Source organism: Pteropus alecto, unplaced genomic scaffold (assembly GCF_000325575.1).
Source record: "Pteropus alecto unplaced genomic scaffold, ASM32557v1 scaffold101, whole genome shotgun sequence".
In the NCBI taxonomy this organism is placed as follows: Eukaryota; Metazoa; Chordata; class Mammalia; order Chiroptera; family Pteropodidae; genus Pteropus; species Pteropus alecto.
In genome coordinates, this window is record NW_006432945.1 from 18,096,127 (window position 1) to 18,119,553 (window position 23,427).

At 52.5% G+C, this 23,427-nt stretch overlaps 1 protein-coding gene across 5 annotated transcripts in view; it reads left to right on the forward strand.

Moving 5' to 3' along the window:
• RXRG (retinoid X receptor gamma) overlaps positions 1-23,427 on the forward strand; it is a 144,066-nt gene that overhangs the window by 1,254 nt on the left and 119,385 nt on the right. For 2 of the 5 annotated variants that reach the window (XM_015586228.2, XM_025043888.1), the window contains exons 1-2: positions 18-3,319; positions 8,663-8,744. The exons of 1 other annotated variant lie outside the window; for it this stretch is intronic. The gene's annotated coding sequence lies outside the window, so the exon portion shown is untranslated. Of the gene's footprint in view, positions 1-17; positions 3,320-8,662; positions 8,745-23,427 lie in introns of those variants that run through there. 2 more of the 5 variants (XM_015586226.2, XM_015586227.2) reach the window with 1 other exon arrangement.

Here is a 23,427-nt window from a genome sequence, read left to right on the forward strand (position 1 = left end):
TAGGAGGTGGCGCCCTGAGTCACTGTGGCCGAGAGCCCGAGCCGCGCGCGCCCTCGCGGTTCTGTCCCGGGGACCGCCGAGCCCCAGCCGCGCCTGCTGTCCAGCCCCGGGCGGGCTCGTCGGTGGCGGCCCGAGTGTGGCCGAAGGAGCAGGCCTTGCTCCTGAGCCCCGCGACCTCGGCTCCCCCTGCGGACGCCCCACGCCCTGCGAAGGGTCGCCGCATCCGGGCATCCCAGCCCCCCGGGGGTGCGCCCCCCTCTGCGGGAGCGCGGGAGCCCAGCGGTTTCGGGGGGAGGCGCGGAAACGGGCCGGACGCGGGATCTCAGGAGGCTCGAGGCTGGCGGTGTGATCCTCTTGATTGGGATGTCACGTCCACGCGTCCAAAAGTGCTGTGAGGGCCCGTAAAACCTTTGCCGTTGCTGCTTCAGCAGCTTCCAGCCATTCTCCTATTTTAGGGCTTCCGGCCTGTGGTGGTAAAGTGCTTGTTTTGATCGAACACGGAGGGAGGGTAGGAACGCTTCTCTGCCTTACGGAGGGAGATTGTCCCCCTCTGCCTGCTGTAGACTGACCGTCCCCCGCCCCCATTCATATCTTGAAGCCAAATCCCCAGTGTGTTGGTACTTGGAGGAGCTGCCTTTGGGAGGCCACCCGTCAGGAGGGTGGAGCCCTCATGAATGGGATTAGTGCCTGGATAAGAGAGACCCCGAGAACCAGACTGCTGACTGAACCAGGAAGCCGGCTCTCAGGACGCACCCCATCTGCTGGCACCTTGATCTGGGTCTTTCCAGCCTCCAGCACTGAGAAATAACTGTTCCCTGTTTAAGTCACCCGGCCTGTGATGCTTTCGTTACGGCAGCCGGAAGGGAGTGAGACACTTGCTGGCCGGTCAGCGTAAGGAAAGGCAGCTCGAGGTGGTAGAAGGATTGATCGGAGAATCAGGAACGTAATTCTGGCCCCTCCCGTTTTCCCCGTTTGACCACAGATGACCACAGACAAGGACTTAACCGCTCAGGACCTCCTTTTAAAAGTCTCATTACAAAAGCCATATTTGTTGATTATAGAAATATTGGAAAATAGAAGCTTTTCTAATCATTCCATTAAAAATTGCAACTTGCTTCTCAAGGCGCTCCTTATCCCCCTCTGTCGCTTTATTTCCTACCATCTGACTTATTTTGGAATTTAATTAATTAGTTCATGACCTGGCTCCCCCGATCCAGGAAAAGTCGCAAGACGGTTGGGGATATGGCCTCTTCACTGCCACATCCCCACTGCTCTGAAGAGCCTGGCATGGTGTAGACACAGTAACCGTTCATTAAATGAATGCGCGGACGACCAGTTCCTGCTGCCCAGCGGTCTGGGACTCCCTGGGTTCCTGACGTTTTTATAAAGCCCGAATGGCCCGTCTTCCACTGACTCTGTGAGCCCCAACCCCGGCCTTCCAAGAAAGGTCCTATTCAGCAAGTCAGCCAGTTTCCGTCGCACGCGGAACCACTTCCTGGATCGTGGGCTTCCCGGCCACAGGGTGTCCGAAACCGCACGCGAGACCTTTCCCGTCAAGCCTTCACGTGTGCTGCGAAGGACGTCATCTAAGTCGTTGCCTCTGCTAGAAACATGGCGTCATGCCTTGCTCTTCACTCCCTGGGCCTGGGACGTGGTCCTGCAGTGGAATTCCAGAATAGCCATTTATTTAGCTGCGCGATTCTGGGGGAAATGACGTAAGTTCCCAGAAACTCGCTTTGTCTTTTTATCTACAAAATTAGTCTACCAGGCCCTGTTCTACCTGGCAGTTGTGAAGACGGCACATAGTCTGGGCCTACAGTAGGCCTTTAACAAATGCCTCTGTTACCGATTCTTACTGATGGCACCCCAAAACAGGCTCTTTCCTAGTCCCTCTGCCCGAGTGTAGGCCGCAAGTCTCCTGGGACCCTGGACAGTTGAAGTAGCCTTTGACCCGGCTTCTCTTTCGAAATCCACCGCCCAGCAACCATTCCTCGTCTGCAGCCCCTTCCTGAAGCAGACCCGTTTGACGGCTGTCTGACGGCTGACCCGTGCCGTTAGGGTGGCGTCCAGACTCTTAGACATGGCATTTCAAGCTCTTTAACAATCTAGCCTCACATAAGTTTTCCAGAATCCTCTCATTTAATGTTAATTTAGTAAACATTTTTTGAGTGCCCAGTAGAAGCCAGGCAGTAATGGAACTTGTGTTTTAGCAGGGGACTTATTAATAAAAGCAAGCCAATCACTGATGGTGATTGAGATTTCAACCTGCAGCTTTAGGAATGTTGGAAAATCTCTGTCATCTCCTTTCTTGTGCTTCTGCCACCCATGAAAAGAGCATGCTTCCGGCAGCCACTCCCGCTTCACCGAGTCCCAGAACGAGACGCGGCTCGCAGGTCCAACCCTGACTGGCAATCCGCAGCCGGGTGTGGCTGAAACGACCAAGGCCAGCCAAGCCTAGCACAGTCACGGCCACGCTGCAGACTTCTGTGTGAGGCATAAATATTTATTGTAACTCTCTGCGAGTTCGATTTGTTTGTTATTTTAGCAAAACTGGAATAATACAGAGATGGAGCCGAGAGACCATGCTTGTGAGCTGGATGCGTGCGTACGGAAAAGGAAGAAATCAAGGCTCTGTCTTGAGCAACAGAATGGAGAAAGGCATCATTCACCAAGGAATTACCAAGGCAGAGAAGATTAGTGGAGGGAAGGATTTGGTAAGAGAGTCAAGTTCAGTTTGGGACTCCTGGCATAGTCTGGGCAAAAAACCTCAAAAGAGCAATGGCTGAACGTGATAGATCATTCTCGTTCGCAGAGCACTGCAGTGCAGGTGCTCAGTGGGCGATGTCCCAAGCGCTCACTCATGAATCCACGCTCTTTCTGGCTTGCGACTCTGCCCTGCCACAGAGCTCCGTCCGCCGCCTGGGAGGCTAGGACATGCCTAGCCGGGGACTCCAGGTGACGTGGCGAACAGCTAGCTAGTCCCTGCACCACGTCTTACTTTGAGACGCCTCAGGTAGTCAGGAGGAGAAGTTTTGGGAAATCTAAGTAAGGGACAACATGGAATACGATCATCTACAATTTCGTGACTGGACATTATTACTTTTAACGTTTTCTGTGCATTCTTTCCATCTTCCTCTTCTGTGCATACGTGACAATAACGTACGTGGGGACATTTGGAGACAGGGCCGGAGTGGCCGTGGCAGAGGAACCGCCCTGCCCTCTCACTCCGTGACACTTTGGACTCTGGGAACTGGGCCTAACATCCTTGCGACCGGGCCACACCAGCCTGTCTCCCAAACAGCAGTTCGTGAAGCGCTGGGTAAGCAGCTGGCCACAGCCATTTGTCCTGGAGGTAGAATCAGTGACCAGCCCGTTAGCACAGCGGAGACCTCGCTCCTAGTCACGTAATTATTCCCTCCTTTTGTTCATCAAAGCTCCTTGCCTTCACCCGTCATTGGGACACAATCTGGGTTTCTACCCGAATCTTTTGGATCCCAGAGAAAAGCTTATGGCCTCTCATTTTGGCTTTCTATTTTTAGGTTAACACATATAAAAATATATTTTAAAATGGCATCATGTTAAACGACCTATCGAAATGGCATATACTCACTAGTAATGCCACATGGAATATTGTGGATGTGCATTATAATACTGTCTGTCTGAAGGCGGCCACTGTGAACTTTCTAATTCCACGCACGTACATCCTGTCCATCATCTCTATATCTGTCCACTTATCTAGCTCTAGATCTTTATGTCTATGAGTTAATTTATTGTCTAGGTATCTTTGTATCTTATGTTTCTGTGTATATTTCTGTCTGTACTCTATGTATGTACTCGTTAATCTATTTTGCTGTCTATCATCTACTATATATAGGTCTCTCTATGCGTTTATCTACCTAGGTTTGTTTCTTTTTTTTTTTGCATATGTCATATATCTATGTATTTATCAGTTGATAATTATCAATTATTAATCCTGTCTTTGTATCTATTACACATCTATCCATCGTCCATCTATTTATTTATGAATGTACGTATCCATGTATCTATCACCTATCTGCATGTATGTATCATTTTTATTACATAAAAGACTTTCTGCTATGCACTTTGCCACTTTGTTTCTTTCACCGGATGCATCTTAGAGACCGTCCACATGAGTACTTGGAGAGCTCTCGTTCTCTTCTTTGAAGGTGGCATTGTGATCATCATAAGGATGTACGAAGAATGCATTTAAAATTTGTCCTTATTTTACTGTGCTCTCTAACATACGTAAAGCGCGCACATACGCGCACGCATGCACGCGCGCGCGCGCGCACACACACACACACACACACACATCTAGAGACTGCCCAGGCCAAGAAACAGAACCTCGCCCCCACCTGGAGGCCCCCAGTAGACCCCTCCTCAACTGCAGCCTTATCTCTACTGACAAGTCACTCTGTCCTGACTTTTGTGACGATAATTTTCTTGCATTTAAAAAATTTTCTTACCACCTGTGGATGCATTTCTAAATAAATTAACTAACTTTTCTGTTTATGAACTCTGTTCGAGTGGAACCGTGCTTTATTTTGTTGTTTCTTGCTGCTTTTGCTCCATGTTCTATTTACGAGATTCATCGTGTGTCGGCAGGTACCTGAGTTCATCTTCCTCCTAGTCGTGTTCCACTGTGTACTAAGTCGCACTTCAAAAAAATTAATTCTAACGTTGATGGATATTTGGATTGTTTCTAGTGTGGAAAATGGTTTCGTGAACATACTTATAGATGTATTTTGGTGTTCACGTGCACCAGTTTTAAAGGTATATTTCTAGGACTGGAATTTCTAGGTCATGGGTTTGTCAACTTCACTGGGCAGTGCCAAACCTTTTCTAAATGTTAGCCCCCTTCCCTCTGCACCCCGTAGGCAGTATGGGAGACTTCCCATTGCTCCCCATCCTTGCCAACCCTTGGTGCTGTCAGACGATTAAACTATTTTTTACCAGTTTCCTGCTGGTGGTCGATTTAATTGTTTTTTTTCTCTTTCCTTTAAAATTTTTTCGCTCTTACAAAACTGTGAGGAACCTAGCCTCATAGATGCTCTTGGCAAGATTTTATAAATATATCCGTAGTAGCTCTAACCAGGGCGGGCCACGAGGGCCCCGTGCCCACATTTTCAACAGCGATGGCTGGCATCAGTCTTCAATAGTTTGTCAGTCTCGCAGATTTTTATTTCATTTTTCTTTTCATTTGCACTTACCTAATTACTAGTATGTTTTCCTATTCGTTTCTATTTAATGGCTGAAACTTTTTTTCTTTGAAAAACGTTAATTTTTACCTTTCACCTATTTTCATGTTAGATTATCATTTTTTTCTTCTATAAGGTTTTTATAAATTAAGGAAATCAGCCCTTCGCTGCATTTATATCGTGAATATATTTTGCTTAGACTGGTGTCTATTCCATAGAGAAAAAATCGTGTGTTCAGATTTGTCAGTTTTCTACTTTATTGTCTCTAGGTTTTATATTCTTTCTAGAAAGGCCTTTGCTACCTTCACCTGTGCTTCCTTTTTGAAATGTTATGGTTTGGTGTATATATTAAACTCCTTGACACATGTTATCTCTCTGATAATTTGTGCTTAAATCTTCAGGACACCACACTGAAGGGACGCATTAGGAGTCGAGCCCCGTCCCCCCGCCCCAGTTTCTCAGTGGGTCCGTTTCCCCTCCTTGTTGAAAACGCCACCCTCACGGTGGACCGAAGCGCCATTTGTATTGGGGTCTGTTTTTGGATCTGCCATTTCGTTTCACTGAAGTCTATGTTTTCTCTCCAGTATAGAAACAGTTTTAAATGTCGTTCGTGCCTGGGTTTTACTGAGGAAAACACCTTCTTTTTCCTTAACTGGAAGTCAAAGGCTTACAAACCAGAGAGGACACAGGCCCTCGGCGCATGTCTGAGCAAGGTTCTGTGGGCAGAGGGGTAACAGGTGGCCTGGCACAGAGGACAGTGGGCCAGACGTGCCAGGGCATGAGGGTGCCATGTTCCCGGGGGTTCCCGATCAGGAGGAAATGCTCTGTGTACACGTGACACTGCAAGTAGGCAAGCAGGACTCAGGAGGGCCCGCGTCGGGGGCAAAGTCCGAATTCTCTCAAGGTGGCAGTGGAGCCAGTGACGAGGTGATTCATTTCTCCTTATCTAAGTAGTTACAGTGTAACGAGCTGCAGGGACTTCCAGTGGCTGTGGGAGGAGGGGGACAGTGGCTTCGGGTAGAAAAGAGAACTGTTCTAGCAGAACTTCGATGACCTTACACCCTCAAGAAATGGCTCGGTTTTGGCGAAGGAGAAAGGCCTTTCATAACACAATTTATTTCGTTTTTATTATTTTGAATGGAAAGTTCTCTCGAGTGCATCGCGACCATCCCTCTCTTATTTCTAAAATGTTCATTGATGTCGTTTGGGCACAAACATTAAGTAAATTAAGTAAAAACATTAAGTAACTCAGCCAGCGCGGAAAAGGCACAGCTCCCAAGGCCACCTCGTCCTAGCCTGGGGCGACCGCTTTTCAGCCGTGTTTGCTCTGCCTGCCGGTTGCCTCGTCACCGTCACGTATCATGCGTGTGCTGCCTCTCGACATGGCAGCTGTAGACACCGTTCCTTCACTGTGTACTGTGCCCGTTACTTCCACAGCCCCCGCCCCACCCACCTCATCCGCTCCGAGCCACGGGCGCGGTCTCCGGTTCCCCCTTCTCCAGAGGCGCGGCTCTCGGCTCCCTGCTTTCGACCTTTGTTCTTACACTTTGCTGCCCTCGCTCCGCCTGCTTCTGTTTCTCTACATATTTTAACTATGTTTTTACTTCAAAGTCATCAAGACCGATAACATCTACCCTCTGTCCCTCTGTTCTATAAGCGCGGTTAAGTCCCCAATGATTTGTTCATAGTTTGACCCGAACGGTTGGAAATCAGACAATCAGCGTCGACATTAGGATGACTTTGTAGATGTTGTTCATCGCACAACCGGCCATCCCGTTGTTCTTCCTTCCCCCCGTTTCTGTTATTTTGTGTCTAGCGTTGTGATCCGTGTGCCCCTAAATGGCGAACATTGCCGATGGTCAAGTTCAAATGGAATTGCTCCCGCTCCTCAAACAGGGGCATAGTCCGCGTGGGGCGACTTCCCTTAGTGTGAAGGCGCTGGCCGTGTGCCAGCGCTCATCCTTCACTTCTCTCGTGACTCACCGTCTTCCCCAGCGCAGGCCGCTGAAGCACGACACCAATGGCTTAGAGAACATACGTTTATTTCCCACAGCTCTGGGGGCTGGAAGTCTGAAATCAGGTTGCCCGCATATTTGGTTCTTAGCGAGGGCTTTCTGGCTGCCTTCTGGTCGTGTCCTCCCATGGCAGATAGATAGATGACAGATGATGGACGGATGGATGGATGGATGATAGATAGATAGATAGATAGATAGATAGATAGATAAATAGACAGATAGATGATGGATGGATGGATGGATGGATGATAGATAGATAGATATTTAGATAGATGATAGATAGCAGATGATGGATGGTTGGATGAATGATAGATAGATAGATAGATAGATAGATAGATAGATAGATAGATAGATAGATAGATAGATAGATAGATAGATAGATAGATAGATAGATAGATAGATAGATAGATAGATAGATAGATAGATAGATAGATAGATAGATAGATAGATAGATAGATAGATAGATAGATAGATAGATAGATAGATAGATAGATAGATAGATAGATAGATAGATAGATAGATAGATAGATAGATAGATAGATAGATAGATAGATAGATAGATAGATAGATAGATAGATAGATAGATAGATAGATAGATAGATAGATAGATAGATAGATAGATAGATAGATAGATAGATAGATAGATAGATAGATAGATAGATAGATAGATAGATAGATAGATAGATAGATAGATAGATAGATAGATAGATAGATAGATAGATAGATAGATAGATAGATAGATAGATAGATAGATAGATAGATAGATAGATAGATAGATAGATAGATAGATAGATAGATAGATAGATAGATAGATAGATAGATAGATAGATAGATAGATAGATAGATAGATAGATAGATAGATAGATAGATAGATAGATAGATAGATAGATAGATAGATAGATAGATAGATAGATAGATAGATAGATAGATAGATAGATAGATAGATAGATAGATAGATAGATAGATAGATAGATAGATAGATAGATAGATAGATAGATAGATAGATAGATAGATAGATAGATAGATAGATAGATAGATAGATAGATAGATAGATAGATAGATAGATAGATAGATAGATAGATAGATAGATAGATAGATAGATAGATAGATAGATAGATAGATAGATAGATAGATAGATAGATAGATAGATGATAGACGGACAGATGATGGATGGATAGGTGGATGGATGGACAGATGAAGCAAGAGGGAGACTCTGTGCTCTGGTCTTTTTCTCGTCTGAAAGGTCCCTACAGGTTCCTATAAACACTAATCCCCACCACGTGTGCCGCACCCTCACGACCTCAGCTACCCCTGATTACCTTCCCAAAGCCCTGCCTCCAGATACCACCGCATTGGGGGTTAGGGCGGGGCCATATGAATTTGGGGGGGACACACACATTCAGTCTGCATTTCCATCCTTCCTTGTAGGTGCTGTGTCTATGTGACTGAGTTATATCTTCATTGAAAGACAGAGGCCATCACTGTCCCCAAGCGTCCCTGCATGTCCTCGGTAAGTGTGTCTGGCTGGTGAACTCTGTAGGTCAAGGGGACTGGGCCCTTCCATCCTCATGGCTGTGGTGACCCCTCACTGAGGCTCAGATTACATCCCCCCCACCCCAGGGCGTTCCTGGAAATCCAGGCCTGGTGGGTCTGCAGGTCCCTGAGGCCTCCCCGCCCTGCCAGGGCTCTATGGTCCTGGGCCTGACCTCACTCCTGCATCTCCCTTTCCTCCCCGTTGCCCGCGCCGGCTTTACCAGTGAGCCGTCTCCCATAGCAGCCCCTGTTCAGGCTCTGGACCATTAGAGCGTTTTCTAATCTCCGTCCCCGAGGTTCCACACTTGGCCTCAAGATCCGTTTTGGACATGCCCAGGCCCTCTCGGTGCTCAGAGCTGGGGCGGTGGTCTCATCTCAGAAGGCCGGCCCCGAGGTGATGCTGGGGACAGTGGACTGTCCATTCGTCTCGTGGAAGCACCTGTGGGAGGGAGGGGAGGGGTGTGCTGCTGTGAGCGACAGCCTTAGGGGTGGGCGGTCGATGCCTCGCACCGCGCTGCTGCTCCCCAGAGGGCAAAGGTCCGTGAGACCCTGAGTCGAAAGCGGGAGGGGTACGAGAGGGGCTGCCAGGGCACCCCTCCTTTCTAGGGGCCAGCACGCCCGCTGTGAGGACTGTGTGAGCCCTTCCAGAGGTGTGGATGGGTCAGAAGCGGGTGCTGTCCTGGGCCGGAGGGGGGCCGACACCGCCTCCGGGGGCTCACAGGAGGCAAGAGAGACACGTGAACACATAATGCCTATGCAGGAGTGCCCCAGCCAGGTGCCCCAGCCAGGTGCTCCAGCCCAGGTGCCACAGCCAGATCCCCCAGCCAGGTGCCCCGGCCCAGGTCCCCCATCCCAGGTGGGGCCCCAGCACCCTCCAGCTCTCTCCCAGTCTGTGAATCTCCAACTCTCTGGAAACTCTTTCACTCCTTGGGTGGTGAAGCCCCAAGCGTTGCCAAACCTGTTTCAGGAGCCTCCTCCCCAGGCCACTTTTAAAGTGTGGGAGGGTTGGCGCCCAGCAGATAAACAGGTGCCGTTTGGAGGAAACAGTGGTGGGGGCAGGGGGCAGGGGGCAGGAAGGGTGGGACGGCTTTCCCCCGTGGACTGTGTGAATACGAAACCTCTACTCCTTAGCCAGAATTCACTTAAAAATACAGCCAAGAATTACCCCCCATTTTTTTTTTTTTAAACGGCGTTGCACTAAGAGTTGCTGAAATACAGGCACGGGTTGGGGGAGCGAGAGGGAGCTGGTGTCTGCCGGCGCCGGGCCGCAGCTCCGAGGAGGCTTGTCCCGTAAATGGTCACCAGGTAGACAAGTGGGGAAGAAGGCAGTCTGGGCTCCGTCATCTGCTCCCCAGCTCAGCTCAGCGGTCACACAGGTGATCAAGGCTAACACAGCCCGGTCCCTGACAACAGCTAGGGCGGCGATCTTCAGCCTTTTTGACCACTTTCTCACGGTGAGAAGTAGATTCAACATTGCGTCCGAGTACGCGTGTTCATACAGATTCACGCGCACATAATGAAATAAATTTTCATGAAATAATATGTCCTTTAGGTATGTGAGATGGGTTAAATTTTCTCTTCTTTCCTAACTGACATTTTTTAACGCTGGGAACACTCCGTAAACTGACTTCATGGCCCACAGTTTGGAAAATTCTGAGCCGGGACATGGACGTGCAGACGGATTCATGACAGAGAGACGTGTTTTACGAAAGGTCCCTGTCAGTCAGCGGAGCGCGCGTCGCGAGGCCAAGTCCCAGATGTTTAAATCCGATCTCGTAGCGCTTTCTTGCGCCAAGGCCTCTGCCTTTGTCTGTTTGTTTGTGTGTGTTTGTGTTCGAGGGGCTCAGTCTTAGAAACAAAAAGAAAGAAACGCAGACCCTCGCGGGCCTCGGTCATCGGGAATCCTGAGCACAAGCTGCGGCCTCCTGACTTACGGTGGCTGCACCGATGCCTTTTCAAAGCAGCCTTATGCCCCGAGCATGCGCCCTCAACACTGCAGGGGTTTTTTTCAGTTTAAAAAACTGTATCTTTTAAGTCTGTTTTAATGGACAATTTCCTTCCCACCTTGCTTTTTATTTCCGGAATGAACTGGATTGCTTGATTGACAGATTCCCATAGTATGAATTTTGCTATGACACCCGTGGCGAGCCTTAGCATGCTTTCTTCTGTCATCGGTATCCCCTGCAAATTGGTAGATTTGGTTTTGATCAGATTCAGGTTTGATTTTTTTTTTTTTGGCAAGAGTGCTTCGTAGATGATATCGATCTCTCGGGCCCCATGTAAAATGTCCATCAGGTGCCTGTGTGTGCGTACGCGTGCGTGCCCGTGTAGTGTGCGTAGGTGTGTGTTTTGGTAGTGGGGTTAGCAGCCACTGACACTTGGCGCCTGTACCTATTAACGCGTTAGGAGTTTCAAGATCACATCCTAGGTCCGTCATTCTTTCTTCATTTATTAGTTTTACTATGTCCGTTCAGAGTGAGCATCTAACCGACGCCTCGCACACCTGCCAAAGGAACGGGGACCTATTATCTCACTTAGTCGTGATGATCCTGTGGGGTCGAGGCGGAAATACCATGGCAGCTCTCCTACACCTACTTTCTACCGCATTCCACCGAGAGGGGCACGGGGCGGACGCGGCCGCTGTGCAGAATTCGGCCTCCCGAGGAAGGGAGCCAGCACCCCGCTTCTCGCTCGCCACCGCTGACCGCTCCACCTTCTTTCCCTGCCTGTGTTTCCTGTCACCCCTGCCCCTTTAAGACTCAACGTCACTCGAGCTGTGCCCGCAAGCAGTGCTTAGTCCCAGCGGCGGACGTCAGGGGCCGACTGCCTTGGCCTCTCCTTGGTAGCACCGAAGGCTCTGGCTGGGATTCCGACCTCTGCAGGGAGAGCAGTGGGGGCGGAGGGGTGTCCCGTGTATTTCTCCCTCTGCTGCTGCCGCCGACAGGGTCGTAGGAACTATTTCTGGGGAACTCCACCTTGGAAAAAGGAGACCGTTCCTGCCTTTGTTCCTGGAACAGTGACTCCATCTGCAGGAAGCTCAGAATTACAGCTTCTGTGGAAATCAGAAACGAGCTTGAAAGAGAAGTAGAAAACCCGAATGACGATGTGAGCCGTGGGAAGCTCCTTCCTTGGAACGGAGGCAAAGCTTTTGTGGGACTCAGCCAGGCACTGTCAGCCGAGAAGGGCTAACGGTGACTTGAGAAGCACAGAGACGTCACGAATGTGGGCGGAAACCAATCGCCATTACTGTTCCGCTTGGGACAGGCATGCTTTCAGGGGAAAGACAAGGGCCGTGCAGCTTAGAAGCACCATTCCATAATTTATGCGTCTTCGATGAGAAAAACAGCACAGGGATGACTGTGTTCGGAGACTGTCCCAAGCTTCATGGCCACAGTCCCCTGCACACAGACGGCTGGCGGAGGGGACTGCGCCCCAGTCGGGCAGGCCTCCTGCACCTGCCCTCCCGACTCAGGCCTCTGGGCGGCGCTCAGCCGTGTCCTTTCTTCCCGGCCTTTCAAAGATTCGCTTGTTTCCTCCTTATCTTTCGTTGTATTGGTCTTTCCTTTCTTCTCGAGATCCTGGTTCCCACCGGGAAGTCTCCCTGGTCTGCAGAACAGGGCTGGCCCGATACCTGTCACCTCGCCGTGTGCACTATTTGCTGACTATTTAGTCCTGGCGGGGTGGGGGCGGGCTGAGGGGGTCGGTGGGGATGGAGAATGACAGCTGCATATTCCTCTTGGACTGGTAACCTTACTTCACCTCCTTGCCCAAATCTTCCCCTAGCCTAGCAGGCACAGACTTTCACATGACCCGGGACGAGGACGACCACGATGATGATGGCGATGACCTGCTGGCTTTCCTGTCTCAGGGCGGAAACCCCGGAAGTTGGTGCCGTCACCTCCTCCGGCAGCCAGCCGGTCCCGCCGGGCCCCAGCGGTGTGTGATCCTGGGGGGCCGGGGGGGCACCCGGGGACTCACCTCCTCGGCCCTCTGAAACCGCTCTGGCACACGGGGCGGGACTCACCCCTGCCCTTTCGCAAGGCGAGCGAGGAGGGCCGCCCACTCCCACCCGGCTCCTGTCCGGGGGCTGCCCTCCGGGGGTATCTGACCGCTACGCCTCGGGCGTTATCACGTGCCAGCGCCTGACGGGCGAGTCGCGGACAGCACGTTACGGGGGACGCGCTCGTTGGGCGGACTCTCCACACATCGTTGGAAAGGTCGGAGAGGGTGCGAAGTGCCAGCGCCCCGGCGGGTACCGCCTGAGCAGCCGCAGCGTCGCCCAGGCCACCCGTTGCCTTAGCAACCGCGGAAGCCCGGCACAGGGACCGCGGTCCACGGCAGCATCTCGAAGAGGCTTGTTACCTTAGCAACCGCGGGATCCCTGCGTGGGCCACAGTCTGGTGCGCCCTGCCTGCTGGGAGGGACGCGAAGCCCAATTCCTCCACGAAGCCTTCCCAGATTGACCGAGAGATGCCGCGTTTCTGTCGGCGAGGGGGAGCCCCCCACCTTTGTTCCTTACCCCCACGGTACTTACTCTTATTTGGCAAATCGAAATGAAAAACCCACTTGCCCTATCGTGGTCGTGAGAATACTCTTGTTTCATGGGTCCGTGTAATTGTTTAAAGTTGGGTAAACTCTGAAAATGGTGGCAGCGAGCCTTTTCTTCACTTTCCTAACTTTTTCCACGACGAAAACGCGTCCCCGCTTGTCTGGCGCATGCCTGCCAGCCTTTAGGTTTTTATCCGCGGCCGCCCGGTGCGCCTCTCAGGACAGATGGCACCGCGGACCCCCTGCCAGCTCTGCACGTTTCTGGCGCATTAGCAGGTGCAGCAAGAGGAAGGGCACAGAGCGAGGTCCCCCGGCGGGGGATTGGGGCTGCGCGCTCGTAGGGACGTCCCCACGGTGGCCTTGCTTTCCAGGTGGCCCCGCGCTTCTTCTCAGAGGGCGAGAGTCCCGCCGCAGAAGGGGCGGGGCCACGAAGGGACGCGGAGCGCGCAGCAGGCATTCTGGGATGTCCTCGGTGTAGACCAATCTCCCTCTGCCAGGAGAAGCTTTTAACGTTACGTGTGTAATTTTTTTCTCTTTTTATTAAGATTTTATTTTTTAGAGTAGTTTGGGTTCACAGCAAAATGGAGGTGTGGTGATTTCCCATATGCCCCCACCCAGGTGCACCCTCCCCGCCATCACCAGCCCCCACTAGGGTGGCGCATTTGTTACAGTTGATGCACCTACGCCCACACGCCGTCATCACCCAGAGGCCTCAGTTTACCTTAGGGTCCTCTCTCAGCGTCGTGCTGTGCATTTGGACAAATGATGTCTGTATTTTAGCAAATAACTCCAAAGCGTTTGGGCCTAAGTTTGTAAAATAAGCAGGTTAATAGCGCGTTGATCCCCGTTTGGAATCAAAAACAAAGGAGAACCCTAAGTCATGTGCTGGTTTTCTTAACCAGGAGCTTTGAAGGCAGCAATTCCTCGAGAAGCTCAGTGAGCATTCTGGGCAATGTGGCAGTGTCACCTGGAAGTCGCTATGTAGCTTCCCATGGGGACTCCTTTGAAAAGCCGTCCTCATTGGGCCGTGTAAATTCCGAAAATCAAAGTCAGCGCATCTTTCTTTTCTTTGCTCTCTCTTCCATCTTTGTCTCATTTTCACAAAGGATTTAGGGGTGTGGCTTAATAGATGTCATTTCATTAAAGCTGCTTTGAAATGTGAGAATGTATAAGTGAGGAGTTTATAGTTATTATTTCGGGCATTGCCAACTTTATGACCAAAATTCTTAGTCTCCAGCGCCCGCATCCTGTGGCCGTCAGGTTAAAACGGGCGTTAGGTGTATGACTGAGAAATCACGTAGGTCAAAATTAAAAAGATTGAACAAATGTTTTCCTGTTGGCTTTGTTATTCGGGAAGTATTTTTAAAAATCTTTATTTCTGCCACTTTGAAATTAGTAGGGATGCCTAATTCTCTCTTTAAATGTTTCTGGCACCTCTGCCGTTAATGAAGTGCATAGGTCGAACCAAATGCGATTGCCAGGATGTTGGTTTTATTTGGTGAAAACAGTCATTAAGATTGGCAGTTTCATGCGTTTCGACCTAATGTCTGAATAGGAAAAATTGTACTTAAAATATTTTGAAGTTAATCCTTTTTTTTTTTTTCGATGTAAGTGATCTGGTCGCAATGTATCGCTTTTACAAGTTAGAATTTTACATGTTTGGTTTACTTACAGCAGGACCCACTTAAGATGTAGCAGACCTTTCTGTTCTGCACATGTGTGGTACGATTCCGACTAGAAATGCAGGAATTTGAGGGCGACGGGGAACTTTTCAGCACATGTCTTTCTCAGCATTAGCCACAACCCCCCTGACAAGTTGGAGGTCGCTGACTTTGAAACGCAGCCAGCTGCCGAGAGCTCAGTGTGTATTCTTTCCATGACCCTTAAAAACTGGCCTGTTTCCTATTAATGATTTTTTTATTATTATTATTTTGTTGGAGGCATGGTATGGTTCAGTTTCCTGGTGAATTTCCAGATCTTCTGCCATTCTTCTTGTACGACTCAATTTCTTTGTGGTGGGTCTCACCCAAAGATAGCGTGTATAGAAAAGGGGCTTCTGGAAATTATCATGTTTCTGCAATAAGATTGTTTAAACATCTGACTATCATTTACAGCCAGCATCCCTGGTCTCATCCATGGAAAACATCACACATAGCAGGGAAAATTGAGAAATGCTGGCAGAAGATCCGTGTTGAGTTCGCATCGTGCACTTCCCAGCGGTCCCTGGGAGACCTCAGACCAAGGTTATTTTTGACTCGTTTCGCTTGTTGGGTGTGTTCCTTTCTGCAGAGAGCTGAGGATCACAGTCGTGTTTGGAGGTGAACTTGAGAAATCCACCAGCCCCTCCTCCTGCGGCCTGGAAACAAAGTCGGGGTGGATGAGGGGCTGGACCCCAAGGCGAAGGGGGCTCTTCAGAGTTCTTGGGCGGCAGGGGAATTCCTGTTGATTGCTCGCCCCAGGTCGCTGTTGTCCCGAGGGCCTTTGGTGGGAGGGGGGTGACTCAATGTGGACCTGCCTTTAAATCCCCGGTGGGAACTTCGAATATATGTTATCTTCGGGGGCCTGTTGGCGTGTTGGCGTGAAGGCCACTCCTCCAGGCTTGTCGTAGCCGAGGTTAAGAAAAAAGCCTGCAGGAGGCCCGGGTCAGCCTGGGGTGAGCCTGGAGGCCGAGCTGCCCTAATCTGTGCGGCCAGCGCACAGTGGGGTTCCATCTTTTTAAAAGGTGTTTAACCAGACATAGGGTGAAGATGCCACAGCACAGCCGTGGGGACCCCCCAACCCCGAGTGGAGCAGCAGTGACTCCACTTTCTTTAATGTAGGCAGCATGAGGTGCTTTGTTGCGCCTGACAGGCCACATACTTCTGGTGTGTAAATCGCACTATTATCAGTGTAATGTGCAGGGTGAAAACGTGGAGATTATTAGGGAACAAGTCACTCACCCGCAAAACGCAAAGCGGAGAGCACCAGGCTTTCTGAGTTCCTCGCGATGGTGACGCCTGGTTGATAATTACAGCCATCTTAATTGAAGCCCAGGTGGCAGTTTTCTGTCCATGATCTAAGAAACAGATTTCAGTTTCATGGGGGTGATCTTGTTCTCATTAACGTATGAAATGCCTTTATTTATGAAGCACGTTTGCATGTCTTTAAACCAGCGCTAACTCTGTATGTAAAGTTTTCTAGTAGTCCCATTGAAAAGTAAAAAGAAACAGGTGAAATTAATTTTAACAATATATTTAACCTAATAGAGCCCAAACAGTATCGTGACCATGTAATCAGTATAAAAATCATCGGTGAGATGGTTTGTATTTTGACTTTTGTACGAAGTCTTAGGACTCTGGCGTTTTATATGCACAGTACGTACGTATCGGCTCGGCAGGTGCCGTCGCCACGTGTAGCCAGTGGCCGCTGAACGGGACAGCGGGGCTTTAAACTGCCGCTGTGTCTGTCTTCAGGCAGAGGATTTTAGAGGGGAGAGAGAAATGGGCAGGAAAGGGAAAAAAGAGTCCCTTGCTGCCACAGAGAACGCACGGCACATCGGATTTCTCAGATCTTCTTCTGCTTAGACTCGAAACCGAAAGCGTCAACCCCTTTTTACTTTACACGCGGCAGGAAATGGTGATCGAAGCCAGCGAGCCATAATCGGGACTCAGCGCCTGCCTCGTACAGCTGGAGCGGTGACAACAGGTGGCTTTGGACGGTAGCACGAGAAAGGACTTGGGGAGACCAGGGCTGCCGTGTCCGAGCCGTCGGCTTGTGCGTATCTGCGGCCTCTTGGGCCCTTCCCACCCGAACAGCGGGCACCAGCGTGAGCGCCTGGCAGGGTTTTGGTGTGAACTAAACCGGATTCCTCATGGGACTGTACCTCGCTCAGCCGGTGCGGTGCACGGGAGGCTCTCGCCCAGGGTGCCGTAATCTCCCTCTCCCCCGGCTTTTTGTCTCATCCAGGAACTTTGCCCAAACGTTCTCCCGCTTCGTTCCCTCTTTTAGGGTTCAAACTGCTTTCCTACATTGCCGAAGCACCAGTAATAACGGTTATAAATTCCAGGTCCACGAGACCTGCTCCATGAACTGACGCCACGCTCGGCCAACAGGCCAGCAGCACTTTGGCTTTTGACCAGTGGAGGGCAGCATTGCCCCAGCCACTGCTCTCTGAGCGGCTGGCCCCTCAGGGTCAAGTTCCCTTTCTCCGTGATTTGTATTATCTATGGTTCGTTCTCTCAACCTGGAAGAGAACTTTCCATCAACGTGTCTGGACACCGAGTATGACGTCAGCCCCCCGGGTGCTGGAGGACACCCAGGACACAGAGCTGCTGTCCATTCAGACACCTGGAGAGATTGCTCAGGCCCAGACTCCGGGTGCACATTTGGGGTGGGCTGGAGGCAGGGGCCTGGGGGGGGCAGGGGCCTGGGGGTGCCGGGCAGGGTAACGTGCTCCCCAGGTGGGACCCAGAGGCTGATGAAAACAGCAAGAACCTCCACAAACAGAGGCAGCTGACAGGCATCAGAGACCGGCCTTGGCTCACTGCGGTGGGCGTGGGGAGCGGTTGTCATCCACCGCCCCCACACACCCCACAGTCGCCTTTGAATTAGAAGCACGTGCTTCAGAAATGGCTCTGGGCTTTTATATCATGTCGCCTGGAATTGACCGGTTTTTCTGTTCCTCACTTTGCGTGTCACGTGGCGCTTTGTTTCATCCCGCGTCTAGATATCGTGCGAACGGGCGGGCGGCTGGCACTGCCGTCAGGGGCCGTGTGCCCTCGCTGGCCGTTTCCTCCTCGGCCCTCTCCTTCGACTGCGTCTCCTGAGCGCCCTGCCCTCGGCGCTTACGGTGAAGCCCACAGCTGTACTTCGGGCAGAGTTAGTTTTGAGCAGTGTCAGCATCTGCCACAGAAGGCATCGGTCGAGATCGGATTCTCCAGATATGCTTTAAAGAATCAAATTTTCTTATTTGGGGAGAAGTCTGCAGTTCTCCAAGGCAACTCGACACCTGGTCCGGCTGTTCCTGAGGTGGTTAACGCGGCCGCCCTCTGCAGCGGCGGCGTGTGGAGTGTGCGTGAAGGCGGGCGGACGTCAGGAGGACAGGTAGCCGGTCCTGGGATGGCACCTGGGCCCCCCGGAAATGTCTTCAGGTTTGGTGACTGTCTGGCATGTCCAGATTTTTCCCTGACTCAGACACAGAACGAGGTCAGACATTAGGAGCCACGGCCAGGACAGGGGACCTGGTTCGGCGGCGCCTCCGCTCCGCCTGTGAAATGCAGTCTGGAGCATGCAGAGCCTTCTCTGCTGCGCGGTCCCCTTGGCTCTCTGTGGCCTTCGAGGGTCCTTTCCTGTGTAGCCACCCGTAACGTGGACGAGCTGCTTGTTACGCAGGATGCAGCGGGACTCAAGGGACCGACGGAACGTGTCTCGTGGGGCTACGTCCCTGCGGGTCTCGGTGTCTAGCTTAGGTCTTGTGATTCGAACATGGGCCGTCGGAGCCGTTCGCTTGGTACCAGCTTGGGCGGAGCTCGGTCCCTCCTTGAGGCGGAATCCAGGTGTTGTTACCTGCTCTCAGCTGCTGTTGCGGATGGTGCTGAGGATACTCTAAGGCAGGGGTCCCCAACCCCTGGGCCTGTTAGGATCGGGGCCGCACAGCAGGAGGGGAGCGGCGGGCCAGCGAGCGCAGCGTCCTCTGTGTCTGCAGCCGCTCCCCAGCGCCGGCGTCACCGCCTCGGCTCATCAGGCATTGGATGCTCGTAAGAGCACTGGGCCCCGGTGCCACGAAGGCTGGGGAGCGCTGCTGCAAGGGACAACTCTCACTTCAGAGGGGTTCGTCCAGGCTTTGCCAGCTCTTCGCACCATCCACCTACTTGAGCTGCGTGTCCTACACAAGACGACGCATCTTCCTGAGAGAAGCCCAGGGGAAATTAAATTTGTTGCTGATTATCTGCCCGGTGTGGAATCTGGCAAAGGGAACAATCCAATCGTCTTTAAAAAAAATCTCCCCCAGCTGCTTCTCCCCATCGTCTCTTGTCCACTCTCCTCCCTCTACCCAGTTACGGGCCTGCCAGGGGGCGGTCACCATCCAAGGTCAGTGCTGCCTCATCATTAAAGGCGAGACTCCTCCAGTCCCGGGGAGGGAGGGGTATGGGCCCCCCACGGGCCACCTCTCTTGAGCAGGTGCTGCAGCAGCTGCCAGGGCTTTCCTCCACCTGGGCTCCTGGTGCCGCCCTCTGGAGCTTGCGTGTCCTGCCGACCGACTCTGAGCTCGGGCACGTTTTGGAAGCTCTCCGGGCCATTTCCTCGTCTGTAAGATGAAGACGGTAAGGTGGATGCGAGGTCTAAATACGCCGCCGTCGGGCTTATGGCACGTGCTCTTGCGACTATGTCCTTGGTGCTTAGTTTTACGATTCCCCCAGTTCCAATTCTGTCGGTTACGAGGCCCGCGCCCGGCTCTGCCTCACCCCCAAAGCTGTTTCTGTCCGCTCCAGCTGGCAGGAAGGGGGCTGTGCCCTACCCGCTCACGGTCGCTCACGCCCGAGATGAGTGCTTCATCGCCGCCTTTAATGTTGCCCGTGCGGCCGTGTGCTCGGAGCTCGGAGCTCGGTGGTCCTGTCCCCGTGCTGTCCCGGGCGTAGGGCGGAGCCTGAGTACTGACCTGAAGGCTGAACTTTCCCCCCTCTCCACTGCCAGTGACCTGATTAGCGTTCGCTCCTTCGCTGGGTGTCGTGGTCGAGGGGGTTCCCTTGACACACTCTCATTTGGGGTAAATGCAACAAGAGGCCACATCCGCGCTGCAGGTGACGGCACCCTGGGGCCCAGCGTTCAGCTGGGGAGAAGGGGAGAGGGTCCTTCTCCGGAGGGAGGGCCTTCGGGCTGCGGCGAGCCATGGGTGGGAGACCGTGCTCTGACCACCGTTCCCCCTAAGCTGCCGGTCCTCAGCCCTGCAGGACAATCGCCTGGATGGGGGGGTTTGAAAACACGTGTGCCCAGGCCACATCGCGGGCCCATCAAAGCCGGACTTCTGTGGGCGGCGCCCGGGTACAGCATATTTAAACAGCTTTCCAGGTGTTTCGTCACGCAGCCCAGGCGGAGGACCGTGTCCTGCTCCCCGGTCAGGGTCCCTGCCCCTCCTCCGGGTCTGAGTTCCCTGCTTTCGGCCTGTTTTTCCAGGTGTCGGCTGCAGTAGCTTGTGGGAATTAGCTTCTGAGAGAGCGTGGGTGCCTTAAGGTCCAACTGTGTATTAATGAGACAGCTCATCATCTGAGGCTGCCTGGCGGGCAGGCTGCTCTCCGACACGGGCGCCTAGGCATAGAATTTTCCTTGCCCTGGGTCACTGGGGCCATCGCAGGGAACTGACGGGGCTCCCTGAGGCCCTAAAGTATTTATAAGTCTTACTGTATGTCTGCAAGATGAGCTCTCTGCCAGCGACCTGAACTGGGGCCGTGAAGAGTCACCGAAGTGAAGGAGTGGGGGCCGCTTCTGCGGGCTGCTGGGGTGATCCCGCCAGCGCTGACACAGGGCCTGGTGACCTTCTGGAAGGCTAGGGACACTCACCCAGGCTTCCCTTTCAGCTCGTCTGAGAGGCTCTGCAGAGGAACCGACTAAGACCCTTTAAAAAGCAGGTTTATTGAGGAACGAGTTACACACTGTAAACTTCATCTGTGTTCAGTGTACAAGTCCGTGAGATTCAGTAAGTTTACGGGGCCGTGCGTCCACTACCACCACCCAGTTCTGGACGATTCCGTCGTGCCGAAAGTTCTTCCGTGCCCGTTTGCGGTCACCTCCGGCTCCCAGCCCGGACCAGGCAACCGCGGACGTCTCCATCACGGCAGCTCTATGGTCAGAGTCGTGATCGGGAGTCTAAGTCCGCCCATGTGGCCCTTCTTTGCCCAGTTGTTTTGGCTACTCTGAGTCCTTTGCATTTCTAGGGGAGTTAGAATCACCTTGTCGAGTCTGCAAAAGGCCTGCTGAGTCCTTGAACCTGCCAATCCACTTGGAGGACAATCCACCCCCCACCCCCCAGCTCCCGGCATGAATATGGGATGGCTTCCTACTTACTTAAATCTTCTGCGATTTCTCTCGGCACTGGCTTGTACGTTTTGGTGTACAAGGCTTATGATCAATACCATTCGGGGAGTTTGTGCTGTCCTGCCAGAGCCGTCTGGATTTTAAATGTCACCCCCTGTCCCCGCCTACTTCGGGGATTTTGCACGTGCCTCCCTCTGGAGTGTCCCGACCCTGACTTCCACCCGGCGTGGCCTCATTGCTGGTTCTTTTTTATTCTTTTGCTGTTAAATAAAGCTGTGTAGCGCCCTCTGTAAGGTTTAGAGAAACTGAATTCTCTGCCCGTAGACCACTTCCGGGCTGCACCCCGTATGAACCCCGTAATCGCAAGCAGAAACGCTCGGAGGCAGACGGGGACTCAGCTCCGTCCACAAACTTTGCTTGCACTAAGGAAGTTCAGGCCCAGAGAGGGAACGCGAGTGACGACGGTCACGCAGCTGGGGGGCGTCCAGCCCCACGTGAGGGGGACAGGTGCCGAGCGTGGGGTGCGGGGACCACTCTCCTCTCCCTAAAGTTATTGTTTTTCAGGAGCTGAAGAATGTAAGCCCCTTCCGAGGGCCACCCGCTGCGCCGATGGGGACCGAGGCCCCAGTCACCCAGCTAGCAGACTGTGTCACTCTTTGAAAAACAAGTTTGTATTGCTCTTCAGTGCTAGTCTCTTGGCCTAATACCTGGCCCGCTTGGGGAACCGAGCCGCTGGCCCTCCGCCTTTCCTCACCGGGGCTTGTCAGTCACTCAGTGTGTTTCAAGTGTCTGTAAGTGGCGTGGTCTTGCAATCCATTTTGTCAACAAGACTTTACCGAGCGTCTCTTTCGTGGTAGGCGTTGTTCCAGGTGCCAAGGTGACAGAAGTGGACAAGACAGGCCGAGGCCCCCGCCCCCTGGGAGCTTGGTGCAGACCCCTTACTGTCCAGTTTGCTTATCAGGTTCACCTCTTGTCCGAGGAGGTGGAGCAGGGTGAGGGGGACGGAGTGTGTGCGTGCGTGAGTGTGCGAGAGTGTGCGAGTGAATGCATGTGAATGCATGAGTGTTCTGTGAGTGTGTGTCGTGAGTGTGTGTCGTGAGTGTGTGAGTGCGTGTGTGTGTGTATGTGTGCGTGTGTTTTCAGGGCTTGTAACTCCGGGCAGAGGGACGGCAAGGTGGCCAGTGAGGCTGGGGCAGGGTGAGCAGTGGGGACCGGGGGGAGATGATGTCGGTGAGGGACCGGGCATGGTGCGGGGAGCAGGAGGCAGATCGTGAGGGACACCGTGGGGACTCTGGCTTTGTCCGTGTGGTTTCGGGGTCCGAGTGTCAGTGACGGTTCTCATTCACGTCTCCTTGTTTCCCAGTCGGCGTCGCGTTTTTGAGCCCCATCCGCGTCCCCACGTACGTCTGCTCGGTGGCTGGTAACCGTCCCACAGCGCTCCACAAATTCCTCCCAGTCAGTCCTCCAGCTCCCTGCCCCCCCGCGTGATGCCGCAGTGGGTGTCCTCATGCGTGTTCCACTGCAGACTCGTGTGACCATTCCTGCGGGCGATGCCCCCGGGCGTGCGTGGGCCTGTGGGTGGCAGGGCAGGCACCCCGTTTGACGTAAGCTGTGCCAGATTGCCCTCGGGGCCGGCCGTGCACGTCCCCTCCCCTGGCCCCACGTCTCTGCCAACGTGTTTTTCAATTCTTTTTTCTTGGCCCATCTAACGAGCATCCAGTGACATCTGTTGTTGCAGTTCGCACGTCTCTGATCACCGACGAGTCCGAGCGCCTCTCTGGGTGCTCACTGCTTTTGGAGGCGTCTTCTGCTGTAAATTGCCTGCTCTTCACCTTGGCCACTTTTTTCTGCTGGGGACCTCGTGTTCTGCTTTTCGATGAGCAGGAATTCCTCGAGGTCCTGGACGTTATCCCTAGTCATTTTCAGAAGGTTAGAGTGAAGGTGGCCTTCGAGGCCATCCAGTCTCATCACCCCATTTCGCGGCTGGGGAAACTGAGACCCAAGCAGTGAGGTGACTTCTTACGGCCACGCACAGCAGAAGGGCCGGAAGTCAGCACTTTTCCACCGCACCGTGGGGAGTGGGGGTCGCTTAAGCGAGGCAG